At 34.0% G+C, this 16,705-nt stretch overlaps 1 protein-coding gene across 40 annotated transcripts in view; it reads right to left on the minus strand.

The window, feature by feature from the left end:
* The window catches only part of PTPRD (protein tyrosine phosphatase receptor type D), a 2,082,753-nt gene that overhangs the window by 994,460 nt on the left and 1,071,588 nt on the right, over positions 1 to 16,705 (minus strand). For all 40 annotated transcript variants that reach the window (XM_076008727.1, XM_076008702.1, XM_076008696.1 and 37 more), the window contains one exon: positions 6,522 to 6,555. The gene's annotated coding sequence lies outside the window, so the exon portion shown is untranslated. The remainder of the gene's footprint in view (positions 1 to 6,521; positions 6,556 to 16,705) is intronic.

A 16,705-nucleotide genomic window follows, 5' to 3' on the forward strand; every position in this document is an offset into this window, starting at 1 on the left:
TTTACATTTTTAATTTTTAAATTAATTATTATTACTATTACTATTATAGCCTTAGAACAAAGAAAAGAGAAAGAGGAGATCATTCTTGCACAAGTAGGTATCATTACAGCTATTCAGGTGGTGACAGATGCCTGATAGGAGCAACTGAAGCAGATTTAGGAGTGCTTTAAGGAAGACAACATGCACAGTCTTATCAAGTTCTGATTTCCTAGCTTTGTCAGATAGTTGCTATGGGACTTTGGAAAAGTCATGCAATCTGTGCCTCAGTTTTCTCATTTGTAAAATATAGTAAATCTGCCTCACAGGCTAGTCGTGAAGGATAGTTGCATGGTGCATAGTAATCATATGTGTTTGTTGTTATTAATACAAGACTGGATTTATAATAAGACAGTTAATTGCAAGATGATATTTATCAAAATATCTTGATAATAAGATGGTCTTTATTCCAAGATGCACGATTAAGTTAAGGGTTGATTTAAGGATAAATAAGAGACTTCATTAAGTGCACTAATAGGTTTTTAAATCTATTTAAATTGCAGAAATGTTAAAATGTCAATGAAAATGAGAAATAGATGGAAGGTTTATGATTAGGGACATGCCATATATATTAATACTACCAATTTGCTGCTTTCTCATTTGGAATAAACCACAAAATTGAAAATGATTCAACATATATCACTAGTGTTTTCCAAAGAAGATTTTTGTATAGCCAGTTTTCAAAGCAAGGCTAAAAATCATTCTGATTTTAAATAATATTGATAAAGGAGAAATTTTATTTTAATGATGACAATAATGATTATTGAAAATAAAAAATGAAAAATATAAGATTTGACTAATAGGTAAAACATAAAATCTATTTCTGCCATGAAAGTATCTTAAATTAGAAATCACTAATTATGTATACATCATGTGCCAAAATATGACTGCTTCAGCAAATGATGAATTTACATATACAATGATTTGAATCAAAGGCACCTCTTTGATTGCACAATTATCCATTTTGCATACACAACATTTGAATTTTGTACATGTGATTCTGCATTTGTATAAGCACCCAATTATTTTGTTGGTCCAACTTTGAAATCCCTATTTGATATATTAGGGCATTAGTTCTCCTCCATTTATAGTAATGTGGATTCAGTTTTTATTGAGTAGGAAAACATAACTATCTGGAAGAACATGGGAAATGGGTCCTTCTTTTAGTCACAATAGAGGACAATGTTACTACACTTTCATTCTCTGCTGAGAAAAAGAAAAAAACTGGTTTTTCCACACACAATTTTGTTTCCTTCTGTCTTCTTATTTGGAATTTATTTAAAAATTTACAGAAGAATTTGGTTCACAGAAAGAACCCTTGAGTGGCAAACATATCGAGTTCACTCAATTTTCCACATTGTTAGTTCCTAAATGATGGGAGTAGGCTGTTGATCCCTACTACTCTTTAGCAACAGAGAAAATTTAGAGCTAGTAAAAAGTATCAGATTTATAGTCCTGGAGACAGATGTTCCCTGTGAAGTTTCTGGGGGGAAAAAAAAGCCTGAAAATAAATCAGTAAGGCAAAACTCTTTATTTCATTATGATCTTGCTGGACAATCAAGACCCTCCCTGGCTCTAAGCAGGAACAGTGTGCTACTTGCAGTGACCGGGGTAAACTAATAACTGATGGCCACAATGATAAAGCTCTGGGTGAGTGGGATGTTTGTTTTCTAGTTGTCATCCTGACAGACTCACAGGGACACAAGCCTCCTTAAAAACCAAAGTTATTCACAGTCCCATAGTGTGATTTCTGTGCATTATGAATAGGTCATTGGTAACATCAGGATTCTCTTGCCTTCTGAATCTTTCAGACCAGACATTTCTGCATGATTTTGGGATAGGCCTTAAAGGATTTAACTGAGTTATAATTTTCTAATCTAAGTAGATGCAAAATTATAGCTGTCCCCCCTGTTGTCTACCTGTATGCAGATGTGCACTATGAGAATGGGAAACCTACAGTAGGTCAAGAGGAGAATTCCAGTTTATGAATGTCTAGAATTTTGGCAACTTTGCCCTTACTCAAGGATAATTTGATAATCATACTATAAAGAGATCCTGTGAAACCTCTGAATTCTTGAACTTCACACCTTGCCATTTACCTCAACATTGACTTTCCTATAATAAATCTACATACTTAGATAACCCACACTTATTTGAATAAGCCCAGGTCAAATCTGTCAATGGTGTCTCTTCAACAATATTTTGTAGTCTGCATTCTTCCAGCGTCCACTTTCAATCTCCTCAGGGAGGGAATGTACTATGGTAATTAAAACATACTATTGTAATTAGAGTCCGCCACATTTGATGTGGTAGATTGAAACATGCCTCCAGGTATTCTGGTCTTTGTTTAGTTTTTGACTCTGGGCTTGCCCATGTAACTGATTTTGACCAATGGGACTTTAGCAAACATGATACAAGGAGAGGCACTTGCAGTGGAGCTTTCTTTTGCAACACTCCTTGAGAATGAGCTGCATACTATGTGAAAGTATAGGTTATTCTGCTAGAGAGAAAGGCCAGGTGGAAATCCTCTTGATTATGATTCACCAGGTAGGAAAAGAGGCCAAATGGAAGAGAACCAAAACTACCAGTTAAGCATTTAGCTGAACATAACTGCATAAGGAACCCTAACCAACACCTGTTGGAGCAGAGTAACTACCCAGTCAACCCACAGAATCATGAGGAATAATAACAAGATGGTTATCTTAAGCCACTGAGATTTGGGTGGTTTGTTAGACAGCAATAGACAATTAATAGGTTTTGGATCAAATTCAGGTCCTATTACTTGTTTAGATATGTGACTTGGCTGAGTTGTTTACGCTTTCTAATCCTCCGATTTTCCAGCTCTACAATATGGGAAATAATTACACTGTATCGCAAGGTTGTGGAATGGATTAAATAAAATAAATATAAGGAATTTAGCACAATATCTGAGCCACAGTAAGTACTTAATGAGTGGTAGTAATTGTCATTAATTTCATCCTCTGAACCATCATCAGCATTATGACAAATACCATCCCTACCAGCACCAACATGAACACCACTAGCATTGCCACCAACACCTTCCTCATAGCAGGTGCTTTCATGATGCCCTTTGTGTCTACTGCTGTAGGGAAAATCAACCTTTTTTAACCAAGACATTTTTTAAACTCATACACACACATAAAACTTCTTTCATTGTGATCAATGATAATGTAAAGTAATAAAAACTCATTTACATATCTATTCATATAATTTCATTAGAACACTAAACAGGTAAAGAGATTTGTCAGGATCACTCAGGAAGCAAACAGAATGGCTATATTTGAATCTAATGTCTTCAAAGTCTTCTAAAAATTTATGACTGTTCTAAAAACAAGAACCTGTATCTCCCACTAGAAAGACATTGCCATAAAGGAAGATATTTTATTAGCTTTATTGCTCTGTTCTTAGTACCTTAAAAATTGCCTAGTAGATAGAAGCTGCTCCAGAAATGTTTGTTGAATACATGGATAAATGGACAGCTGATTGGTAGTGTAGCAGAGTATGTATTCTAGAACCAGAATGCCTGGGTTTTAATCCCATTTTTACCACTTACTAGCTACATGAACATGGGCAATTTAGTATTTTTGTGCCTCAATTTTCTTATATGTAAGGGGATAATAATAGCATTTACTACCTAGGAATGTTCAAGGATATGAAACTTCCCAAACAGTGCCTGGAAAATAGTAAAGCACCATATAACTTCTAGTATTATTATTTTGTTGTTGTTATATTGAGCTCTGCTGATGCATGGTACATATAAAATGTTGATTTAAAGAAGGGAAATGCATAGGCAGTTTGTAAGAAGGCTAGGAAAAATGTTGGTGTGTGATTTAAAACAATGGCTTCCAAGCAGTATTCTTGATGAGAATAATAGGGAATTATTATTAAAATTCAGGTGCCTGCCCACTCCACTCCCACTTTCCATCCTTTTCCATTTGTAACAATTGAGCCAAAAGATCATGTTTGCACACTCAGGTTTGGAATGCAGTGAAATCAAATAAATTTCAATCATGTAATTTCAACTATATATCATTTAATTAGATGAGAGATTTTGGTACAGGGTTTTTCCTTTGACTTATAAATCCAATCATGTGGGGGTGGCATTTTCTGCCCAGTATCTATACCATGTAATATTTGGATGTTTCTTCTTTCCTTTCTACCTTTCCTCTTCCTTAGAAGATAACTAGGTGATACTGGCCCTCCCAGAACATGAGGAAAAATGTATGGGGGATAGTGGGTCCTTGCTACTCAAAGCATGTTCCACAAAGCAGCAACATCACCATCACTTGGGAGCTTGTTCAAAATGCAGAATCCCAAGCCCTAGTGTGAGGCATTGGCTCTCAACTCCATTACCCATGTAATCACCAGGAAGATGAAGCATCAAAGTTTGGATGCCAAGCTTCATTTACCTTGAGAGACTCTGAGTTAATTGGTCTGGGTGGTATCCAGGTGTTACTAGTTTTTTCAACTTCACAGGTGATTCTAATGTGCAATCTTGTTTACGGAACACTATTCCAGATGAAAGAGTTTTAGCAGAAAACTTCAGATTGATTTTGGAACTTTTACTTCTATGTCCTTCTTCAGGCTTATACGAGAACCTGGGTCTCAGAAGTCATTCAGATTTCCTTACACCAATGGCCTATGCCTCTTGGCTCCATTATTCATGTTACTGATCTACTCTGCCAACTTTGTCATCTCTCCTGTTTTTTGGATAATCTCCCTGAGATCTGGATGATTTGAACAATTAGACCAGATAACATTTATAACGTCAATAGGAATGTGATATAAAACCAAAATTATTTTATTATACTTTCAAGGCAAAGGTGAAATACTTTCAAGCATGGTAGTGATGATAATGTCTACTTGTGTTATGGTTAAAACTGCCTAAACTGCATGACCTTTGCTCTTGCCTTTTGTAATTTGGGTATTGCAAGATGACATGATTCCTTTTGAATAGATTGTAATATTAGAAAAATACATTTTGGGGGGGCAAAATCTTACATTTTATTCACTTGAAAATTACTTGACTCAGAGAGATTAACTTTCATGAATCCTTTACAGTTTACCCTGGATTAATCAGATAATGAGAGGGAAAGCAGGCATGAGGAGCTAGTCAAGACCCAATTCTTTCTGTGTATGGCTGAACTAAAACTGGGCATTTTTTCTCTAATCTTAAGATTGATCTTTACACAGTGAAATAAGAACACTAAAAATCGAATCCAAATCAATTGCTTGAAATTTAATGTCTTGATGAAGTACTCTCTTAGAGAGGAGCAAAAAGAGAGAATTATTTTTATACTGCCTTACTATTCACAATGTGGTCCTTAAACCAAAAGCTTTGGCAGCACCTGAGAGTTTACAGAAATACAGATACACAGGCCCTCTGTCAGACCTACTGAATCCGAATCTGTATTTTAACATGATAGCACAGGTAATTCTAGAGGCATATTAAAAGTTTGAGAAGTACTGATGTAATATACAATAAGAGTCACTAAGTATTTTTTCTTCAACATTTGTTTTTTCCTAAATCACATCAAATACAGCATCCCATACATACAGTTGCCCTATTCTTCTTTCTTATCAAAAATTGTGTGTAAACTTTTCTTACATCTCCAAACCTGTTATCCTCCTTCCAACCAGCTCCCACTCTGGCCTTCTCTTATTTTACCAAGCAGTGTAGTGTGACAGAGGGAGAGGATCTATGCCAAGGTGCTCTTTCATAACTTTTTTCCTTATTGCAATTGTATGAGAGAGAAAAATGCAACCCTTTCTGTCAGTATGTTCTAAATTGGTGAATTCTCAAGGTAGTAAAAGGTGTAACAATCTGATATAAAGTCTTCTCTTTATAAGTCTGGCAATGTGCAGAGAATTCTTGAAAATACCAGTTTACTAGTACTATACAAGCACACAAATATGTTGGGTTTATTCTTTCAAGATAGACATAAATGGGCAACAACTTCTCCAGAGATTATATACAAGCTACACTCATCTTAGTTTTCAATGAATAACCATAGTAATGCAGGGCAATTATGTAAGTTAAGGCACGTAAATCCTTTTTTTTCTTTCTCTTCTTGTAACGATAATAGAGAAAACAAAAATAGTTATTTGTGCAAACGTTGAGTGTTTCACTATCCACATAAACACTATAAAATATTCCTTTTAACTACTGAAACAATAACTAACAAGATATTACTTTTCTAATTGATTGAGAGATTGTTAAAGTTCGAATAAGTGAAGCATCTGTGAAAACAAACATCTCTTTTGACAAAATATAGTTGAAAACTAAAGGCTTAGTTTTGATTGGAAAAAAAGAAGAAACAAACATCCTAAAATGCCTAATGCATTTGCCAGAGGAAAACTCATTCAACAAACTTAATGAAACATTTTATAAGAAAAATAAATCCTTTTCAATCTCAGAAAGAAAAGCATTATATGCAGATTTGAGAATTGAAAAATAAACTTACCACAGTTGTTCAGTTAATGAACAGGCACCATCATCTGAAACAACAAAAAAGTGTTTTGATATTACAATAATAAAACCACCAAAAACTTTCCAATTGTCTTCAAACACATGCTAGGAATGTATCTACAGAAGCAAAGTTAAATAGGCGATGAAGATTTCTTCTCTGATCTCAACTATTTGGGTTTTTCACATGAAAGTGTTTCATTATTGCCATTTTAGGGCCAAAACAGATAATTGGTTGTTTTTTAAAATCTTTTTTTATAGGCATGCCTGGCATATGCATATTTTACATGAATATTTTCTTTAAATATACATTTTTAAAAGGTAACGGAAATAGAGTCACCTGTTTAACACAATCCTAGTATGAACACAATCTTGAATTGCTTATCCTGATACACAACTCTGATAATGCCACACACTACACCTTCCTGAGTCCCCAAATTCTATCGTCTACATGAAAGAAGTTAAAGTATTTAGCATGGTGTTCAGGGTTTTTAGTCAGTGGTTCTTATTCTAAATTTCTAAGATTCTCTCCCATAATTCTCCCATGCACACTCATTCTACCTTTCAAATTCATCTCCTATTATTTTCCCTTGTGCCCTATACTCAAACCTTAAACTAACTTACTTTCTTTTTTCTCTTTTCTCTTTCTCCTCCCTTCCTTTTGCTTCCCTTCCCTCAACAATATGTTGATTTACCCCTTTTGCTTTGGGTCAATATTCTTTCTTCCGGTCCTTTAGGGGCAGTTCAATTACAAGGAAGCTTGTCTTAAGACCCAGAGAAAGAATTACTCTTCTCTTTCTAGGTGTTTCCATCATATTTTGTACCTTTATTCTAGTACTTATCACATTTTATCTTGTGTTAGCGAAATGGGTGTTTATACCTTGACCCTGTTCATTTTTGCCTATCCAGAAGACTTCCTACCATGCCTCTGACATAGGAGATGTTTAGAAGATGCTAATTGAGCTAAAGGAAAAAGATCTTTTTGTATATACATAACATGTTTTATACATTTTATACATTTTCCTTATGTTCATCTAATACCATTTAAGTGAAAAGTATAGTTGCATTGCACCTGTTTCTGCTAATAAACTTTAAATGTTAAAGGTATAGTAATACCTTTACTATAATTAATTAATTATACCTTTAATTAATTCATAATATCCATTATGAATGAAACATTTTAGTTTCACCATAAAGTGAATTAAGGAATTGAAGTTGAAGAAAAGTTTCTCTATTGATAAATTAGTTTTAGGCAAGTTTTTAAAGATTTTTTCTACTATCCAGAATACCTTTCTTTTAGTTCTTTCTTTTTTTTTTTTTTTGATTTAAAACATTTGTTTTCAGGCTTGAATTTTACATGGAAATGTGATCATACTGCCCCTGTGCTGGCATGTCATGTGTTTTAAGTTGATGTTGATGTTTGGAGGATGAATGAGATATGCCTTCAACATGGTTATCCCAACAGCAAGATTGAAATCAGTAACATAATCTTAGAAAAGAGAATCTGACTCCTTCTAGAGAATGGATTGATACCATTGTCTTGCTGATAATTTTCTATTCCTAGCTAAGTAGGCCATATCAGTCTTTGCCTATAGGAGGCATATGGGTGCATTACATACCCACAATGTCTCATCTTGCACTCTCCTCTGGGCCCACAACCACTTTAGAATTCAAAAAAATTGGCCAACAATTCTGTGCGATTACTCCTCTCAGGTTTCGTTTTGTTTGCCACAAGCAATTGTAAATTTGCTATCCCTTCATTCCATTAAGGACTTTTCTTACTGTTTTCTTGTAATATATTACATATCAATAAAAATTATTATTGAACTGAATAATAAAATTTTAAATAACAGATATAAAGACTTTAACATGGAGATTTGAAATAAAAGCAATGCTTTTCTAATATGGTAAGAGAAAGCTTTGTTAGGTTCTTTGTACCTAAGCACAGACAGTGATATTTCCACATTCAGCTTCTTGGAGTTTGTGCTCTTTATTCCAATCCCTTCTAGCTCTTGTACATGCAACATTGGTCTAACACACAATTTAAATAATTTTTTTTTTTAATTTGTGATTCAGAGAAGCTCCTAGAGTAGAATAATATTCAGTAATTTAAAATGTGTTGATAGTCTGAGTTTATGACTAGGTTATTTATGGACACTTTCCTCTATAAAGGTCAAAGTTTTCAAAGTGTTTTAACGAGAGTAATCAACTGTCATCATTCATTTAAAATATGAATAAAAATAATTTTTGTCATATTTATTAATTACCTGAATACATCTATATTATTAGTACTTTGACTTTCTTAAAAAAGTAGTGTGTGGACCTTACTTTACCTACTGATTTGTTGATTTTGGTACTGGTAGATGAGGAAATAGAAAAATGTCCATGGTAAGCATCACTTAATTTATTGTTGCCTTGAACTTCTGTGCCAGAGATAACACAAATATAGTTGGGTAAGGAACTTCAGGGATTCATGGCTTTCTGTAAACAATGATTCAATGGTAGTCTACTTTACTTAAACTAAACTTTAACTAGGAACATCCCACTAGAGAATAATGTGAAGCAGGTAATATTTTATTCAGTATCTGTTCTGGCGATCTTTAAATGGCAATGTTTCTTTCATATGATTGGAAATTGTGGAAATTGAAATTTTTTCATGTGATTGGTCCAAAGAACAGGACTAATCAAAACCTCTACTTCTGGTACCACAAAATATTTTCAATTACCTATAATTTCTAACCACAGATTTAATTTACTACTTTTATCCATCTATATTTTCTTTCTTTCCTCTTTTTTTTTCCTTTGGCCAAATATGTTTTTCATTTCTTCTCTCCTCACCACTCCCCTTTTGATCAGGTTCTGAGAATGGCATCCACAAAATATAGAAATCCTTCCCGATAAAACAGATGATTTACTAGGTGTATAACCAACTGAATGAGAGAGAAGAAACAAAATACTGTCAAAAACTTTGAAGCTTTTGTTTTGGCTCCAGAGATGCTGGCAGGAGTGTGGTAATGGAGTCATCCCAAATCAAGTGATTTATGATAGCACATGCACCTATAGAAAATTTCTCTTAAAAGAAGTTTCCTGAGGACTTTTCATATGCAAATTTATTCAAATAAAATTTAAATTAGTCATCTACTTCTCCATATTTGACTGTTTACTTCTTAGAAAGGGCGTCTATTTTCTATAAAAGAACCTTGGTGTTTGAATGCAGGAACAGAATACTAAGTTGGATATAGTCCCAATATTATGATCATATGATTTTTTTAAAAAATAATATGAAGAATAAATTAAATATGTATTATTGCTTTCTCTGTATATCTGTCCTAAGCAGGTGGTAGCAATAAGCCAGTTATTTCTGTATTGACTTGTAGAACCAATTATAGAAATAATTATGAAAACAAATGCAAATAGGTACCCATTCTGGGCATAGAAAATTATTTTGATTATTTTGCAATGAAATCCTTATGAGTTCCAGTAATGTCACTGAAATATATACATGCATATACAATACATATTACCTTTCTTTCTGTGTAACACACACACACACACAAACATATATAGATAAATACACAAGCATTCGAAGGAATTCTCCTATTTTCTAATTATGTCAGATTTCTCTTTCCTTTGGCATTTCCTCTTCCTTATGCCAAAACTCCAGTCCTTATGTTTTCTACCAGTCATAAATGAGTCCAGGGCTTGGACTGAAGTGGCAGAAGGTGAGTGGTAATAGGGAAAAATTTTGGGAATGAAGGGGAATTGGTATGACTGATCCTCATTACATATATCCTATCAATAGCCCCTGACACAAAAGCATAGAATAGTCTTTCTTTGTAAAACTGGAAGGCCAAACATTAGGTCTTATTTTCTTTTTCTCCTTAACTACAAATAAGTCTTACTTCAGCCATAATTACTTAATGAGTTTTATATCTTCATTAGAGGGCTAACGTAAAAATACAAATCAAAGTTGATCCACTTTTGTCAAAAAGATGTGTCAGTTGTTGTAAACCAACAGCAAACAATCCCATTCCAAAAAAACCTTTTGAAATATTGGATAAAATAAAATAAATATTCTTTGTAATGCACAACTGAAAGTAATATAGTATAGAAATGCCCAATGGCCAAAATTAAAGAAAAAAAGTAGAAATGAGTGATACCCACTCAATGACATTTTGGTTTCCTGGGATATTTGTCCATCTTAACAAAGGAGAGCCTTAGGATTTTAAGGACAAGAGATAAACAGTTTCTCTTGAAAATCTATCACAAATGTTTCAGGTTTGAATTTATAGTATCCAAAAGGACAGAGAAATCGCAGGGGGAGAATTTTTAAAAAATGTATTTCTGTGTTGGTACCCCACACACTCAATCATCGTATTTCTCTGGAAGGGTATACCCTCAACAAGGGACACCTAGGGATTACAAAGATAAAGCCCTGGTAGGCAGAAGTTCAAATCCATAATTATAAAACACATGAGGAAATCTTGAGTGAAAGTCAGTAGAAGGCTCAAAGAGCAGGATCAGAAATACCAATACATTCAGATAATGTAAATGCCAAACACAGATTATGAAATAAATGTGTTTAAAATTATGAAAAATAAAAGATGCCAGAGCAAATATGAAAGAAATAAGATGCTATCAAAAGAACAAGACAGTTTTCAGTGTCTCAATTATACATTTTAAAAATAAAAATAATTGAAATTAAGTAAAGCAACAGATATATTAAACCCAGCCAAAGAAAGAATTAATGGGAAGACAGAGCTGAAGAAATTATCCACAGTGTTGCCTAGAAAATCAAAGGAAAATAATTGTGATGGGAGAACATATGGGACATGAAAAATAGGGTGAAACTGTCCAACATTTATCTAATAGGAGGTAGAAAAAGAATGAGAAGTAATCTTAAAAGAGTAATGTATGAATAATGTACAATTATGATATCACATATATAAATTGTGATATACTTCTTTATATAGACATAATGAACAGCACTGCTAAAGACAGAGATTCTCATACTCTCTTTCCTCTTCTTCCCAGGACTCTATTAACATTACCCTTCCTTGGTCACTTTCTCATGTCAACACCAGTAGCATTTACTTGCTCTTCTCCCAGTCCCACTGTAGAACAGATCAGTGTCAAGGGTTCTCCTCTGTCTTATGCTTTCAAAACAAACAGAACTATTTTATAATTTCCTAAGGGCGTCTTCTGCTGGAAAAAGCAAGGAAAGATATCAATAATATAAATAACAACAGAAAGGCCAGGGCTCACACCTGCAATCCTAGCACTCTGGGAGGCTGAGGCCGGCGGATTGTTTGAGCTCAGGAGTTGGAGATCAGCCTGAGTAAGAACAAGACGCCATCTCTACCAAAAATAGAAAAAATTAGCCAGGCATGGTGGCACATGCCTGTAGTGCTAGCTACTCAGGAGGCTGAGGCAGAAGGATTGCTTGAGCTCAGGAGTCTGAGGTTGCTGTGAGCTAGGCTGATGCCATGGCACTCTAGCTGGAGCAACGGAGTAAGACTCTGTCTCAGGAAAAAACAAACAAACAAACAAAAACCAAGAGAAAAAGTTTTTAGTTTCAACTATGGTGACCAACTTGTTCTAGTTTTAAAATTAAAAATTTCAAGTGTAAGGAACCCACTTCCCAGGTAGTCCTGAGCAAACAGGGAGAGTTGGTCGTCCTAGATTTTCAAGGAGCCTCCAGAATGTAAGAGCTTTAGACTTTTATTTTTGTTTCTCTCTTCTACTCTTCCTCTTAGTTTTTGGGAGCCCTGCCTAATCTTTCTACACACCTCTATGATCTTCCATAAAAAGACGATTATCCTATTACAGTTTAATCATGTGATAAATCCAATGAATCGACAATGGTTTAATATCAAGAAAATAACAAAATTATGGGTTAACATAATGAACTATTTATTCATCTTTGCCTTTTAATATTCATTAAGCAAATATTTTTAGTGTTTATTAAACAAATATTTTTAGTACCTACTATGCATTTGTGCTATTCTAGGCATTGGGAATACAGTGGTAACCACATGGGTATGTCTCCTACTTACATTATTGTGGCATGGGGAGGCAAAAAGGGGAAAGACCATGAGCAATTAAAGAAAAAAAGGAATAAAATAATTTATGATTATTGGTGAAATGAAGGAAATGAAACATATGATGTAGCTCGAAGGAGAAAATACTTTACTTTGGATAGGCAGGCCTGAATAACACAGATAGCCAGCCATGCAAAATTAGAGGATAGAATGTTTATGTAAAGGAAAAGTGAGCACACAAGGCCTTGTTTGAACTTATATTCAAGCAATAGAAAGAAGATCAGCATAACTAGGATCTAGTAAGCAGGAATAGAGTGGTAAAAGATAAAGTTAGAGCATTAGGTAGGGGCCAGATGGTGGACTGCATGCTAGACCAGTGCTAAGACTTTTGGATTATAGTCTAAGGGCAATGGGAAGTCACTAGAAGGTTTTAAGCAGAATGACCTCACCTGATTTTGTCTTAAACATGCCTCAGTCTACTCTGTAAAAAATGGAAAGCAGTGGCAGGAGAAAAAACTGGGAGATAAGTTTTGAAACATTCTAGGCAAGAGCTGGTGGTGGTTTAGCACAAAGTGTAGCTGGCAAGGAAGAAAATTGGATAGATCTAGACTGTGCTTTGGAGGTAGAATCAACAGGACTTGCTGACAGATTATAGGTGGCTAATGAGTAAATAAATGGAATAAAGGTGATTGCTGATTTGGGATTTCAGTAACCAAGTAGATATTAGTGGTATTTATTGAGATGGGCAAGACTGAGAGAGAGCTTTAGGGTTAATATATCAGTATCAGCTGTGTTGGTTCTATTTTAGCCATAGTAGGATGGGATGTTTCTTAGTTATATGAGTTCAGATTTCAAGTAGGAAGTTGGATGTGGACATCTGTAGTTCAGTGGAAAGGCTAGGCCTGGAGATATACATTGGGAATCACAGAGATAGTACATGAAGAAGAGGGAATTGCAGAGTGTGTCAGTAGCAAAGAGTGGAGGGCTTAGGCCAGAGACGAGGGAGTCTCTATATTAAGAGTGGGAACTGAAGACAAATTGCAATCAAGTTATGTGGGGCTTAGCTATTAATAGGTAGGATGGTTTAACTTAGCCTTTTCCAATTCCCTACTTTATGCCACATTCTGTGCTAGGTGCCCTAATCAACAAAATCAACTGGTTGATGGTTTACACTCCATAAAATTATGTTTCTTTCTCCACCATTTCTGGATTCATGGTAACATCCTAATGACACCCTGGTGATTGGTTAGTTTCAACTAGCTCTTATTCCAGGCACTAACCATTTCTTATAGCAAATACTCTTTCATTTCCTCCTGATTCCTTTCAAAATCTAACACTCACAGACAACTTCTTTGTTAGGAAAAAATAACATTATGATATTGATTTTCCCTGCTACACATTTTAGTAAAAGGAGATATAACAAATTTACAATGCAGTTACAGCTTAATGCTGTTATATTTATTTTATTTTATCCTATTTTTGGGAAGTTCTAATGGAACATGGAAAATTACAATGGCTTCTTGATTAAGGTGATGGACTCAGGTCCCTTGAGTGTCCAGTCACTGCAGAAGTTGTAGGCAAAGCAACAATGTACATCTAACACCAGTAGAAGAAATAAGATAAAAATAAAGGACGTTGTTAGAATCTCTTTAATCCTAAATCAAATAGAAATATGTAGATAGACAAATTGAAACGAATTTCACAGGCAATGTTCTGCTCCAGGGCACACTTTATAACATTAGCCTGGGTAAATCTGCTTCAGTTTCAATTAATAAAATTGTAAATTCAGGATCTGTCTTTTAGCTAAGTTATAGTTTAGGTTTGTGCAATGTTAGACTATCCTTTGTTAAGGCAAAATAAAGCTGTAAATAAAACATACTCTCTAGAGGACATTATTGTGGTTGGTGCAAAATTGAATTTTTATCCCATACCTTGGGGGGAGATAGTTTAACAAAATGTATTTTTCTCCAATTTCATCATTGTCTCTATCTAAATTTTTTTTCCAACACTGAACTCATTTTTATGTACCCTTTGGAAATTGTATTGATGTTTGTCCTTTGGCTTTTCTCTTTCTTGAGATAATTTGTAATTTGCTAACACATTGTAAACACTACAGCTTTGCATGTTTATTAATGTTTGCCCTAAAAAATTAGCAAGCTTGCCATTTAATTTTGCTATTATTTTCCTTCTACATTAAAATGTATCATTTGGATAACTTTGGTTTGGAATATGAAGGACTAATGTTAAAATTTACGTTTGCAGTCGATTTAGAATAATAATATATATTGAGAAAATTGAATAGTTATAGCAGGTTTTCAAGGAGAATGTTTACATACCTAGGCAGATAAATGTTTTGAAACATAACATAGTAAAATTATCCCCTGAAATTTGCTGTCAAAAAGAAGGTAAAAGCCAATCATTATTTAGTCCAATGCTTTGATTTTGTGTTAGGGACAGCGAAAATCTGCCCATTTTTGTCTTTCACTCTTAACTAGAAGCCACAGAACATTAAATTTGAAGTGAACAATGAGCTGTGGTTCTCAGTGAAGTAAATAAATTGTGTGAATAAAAGTAAGAGATGGAAGGAGAAAGCTGCATGGTCGAAAAACAAGAACCTTTAAGAAATATTAAGAAAAGTATCCTCTATCTTTATATATATATATAAACTTTATATATATATATATATATATATATATATATATATATATATAAACTTCTACTTTCTTACTAAAACCAAGACATCTCAAACTCAAGCTAGAAACATTCTCTTATCATCCCAGTGTAGGTTAACCTCTTTCATCATAATTCCAAATTTACAAGGGGGAGAATTTGATATATTCTTGAGTTTTCAATACTAAGTATTACTTTCAATGCTAAGTTTTACTTTCAATACGTAGTATTACTTTAATACTAAATCATAGGGTTTAAAGCAAGTGTGTGAGAGTATGAAGCAGGTAGCAGTATGGAAGGAGTGTTTTGGGATAAGAGAGACTTTGCTGAAGTTAGATGTTGAAGGAGGAGTCTAAGGAAAAGGAGATTATTATTGAGGGAGTTTAGAGGGGATATAAGAGAGGATATATGGCTGAGGCACAGTGATCTTGAAAACAATTTTTGATGTGAACCCTCCAGTTCAAAATGTCTCCATTTTGTTTTGTTCATTCTGTGTTATATTTGTTGCAGAGGACACCTTAAGCTACTTTGATAACTATTAAGCATATGATTATAAAATCTCAATTTATTTGCCTTGATTTTAAATTAATGATTGGAAATACTTCCTCCTGTTAACATTTTCTTTATTGTCTTTCACGGGAAAGGCATTTTCCTGCTGCCTCTTTATTGTAATACAAAGAACTTGAGTTGTGGAGCTAGAAAGATTAGATTTAAACTAAGAGTTTCCCACTAGCTAACTGTGTGCCCTTGAGAAAATTAACAAATTACTTAACCTCTCTGGACCTCAGTTTTCTCAAATGTATATGGGAATAATATTTCTTATTTCATCAAATACTGTTTTTGTGTGAATTAGATAAGTTTACCACCATTTTAGTTTAAGCCGCCATTAACTGATTTATTAATAAGACACTATATATTGGCTTATCTACTACTGAAATTTTAAAAAAAATGAGTCATAAAGCATGTGTGCTTTTGTAGGGATTGTAATGAGCTTTGCAAAAGACCAGTTCTCAATCAACCATTCCTCTTCTTCCTTCTTTTTCCAGTTATTATTTCTAACACCTTTCTAATACCTTTTCTATTCACTTCTGTATTCCTCCCAACTCAGAAAATAAGAAATATCCAAGGTATTGGTTACATCTTCCTATTAATTAATTTTGTTTTGACAGCCTTTTCTTTGGCAATTTTATTCATCAACATGGCTTCAACTATTATTTATAAAAACAAGACTTCCTATTTTATGTGATTCTCACCAAAACTACTTTTCTAATCTTTATTTTCAACTTCCAGGGGGATTTCTTCATCTAGATTCCACTGCCATCTCTGAGTCGCATTACTCAGAAGTTATTATTTTTGCCCTATAATTAATTAGTCTTGCTCCTAGTTTTTCCTACTTTTGTTATTGCTACCACCCTCTAATTGAAAACTGTACAGTCAACCTTAACTTCTCTTTCTTTTTTGGTATTCAGCA

Source organism: Microcebus murinus, chromosome 12 (genome assembly GCF_040939455.1).
Source record: "Microcebus murinus isolate Inina chromosome 12, M.murinus_Inina_mat1.0, whole genome shotgun sequence".
In the NCBI taxonomy this organism is placed as follows: domain Eukaryota; kingdom Metazoa; phylum Chordata; class Mammalia; order Primates; family Cheirogaleidae; genus Microcebus; species Microcebus murinus.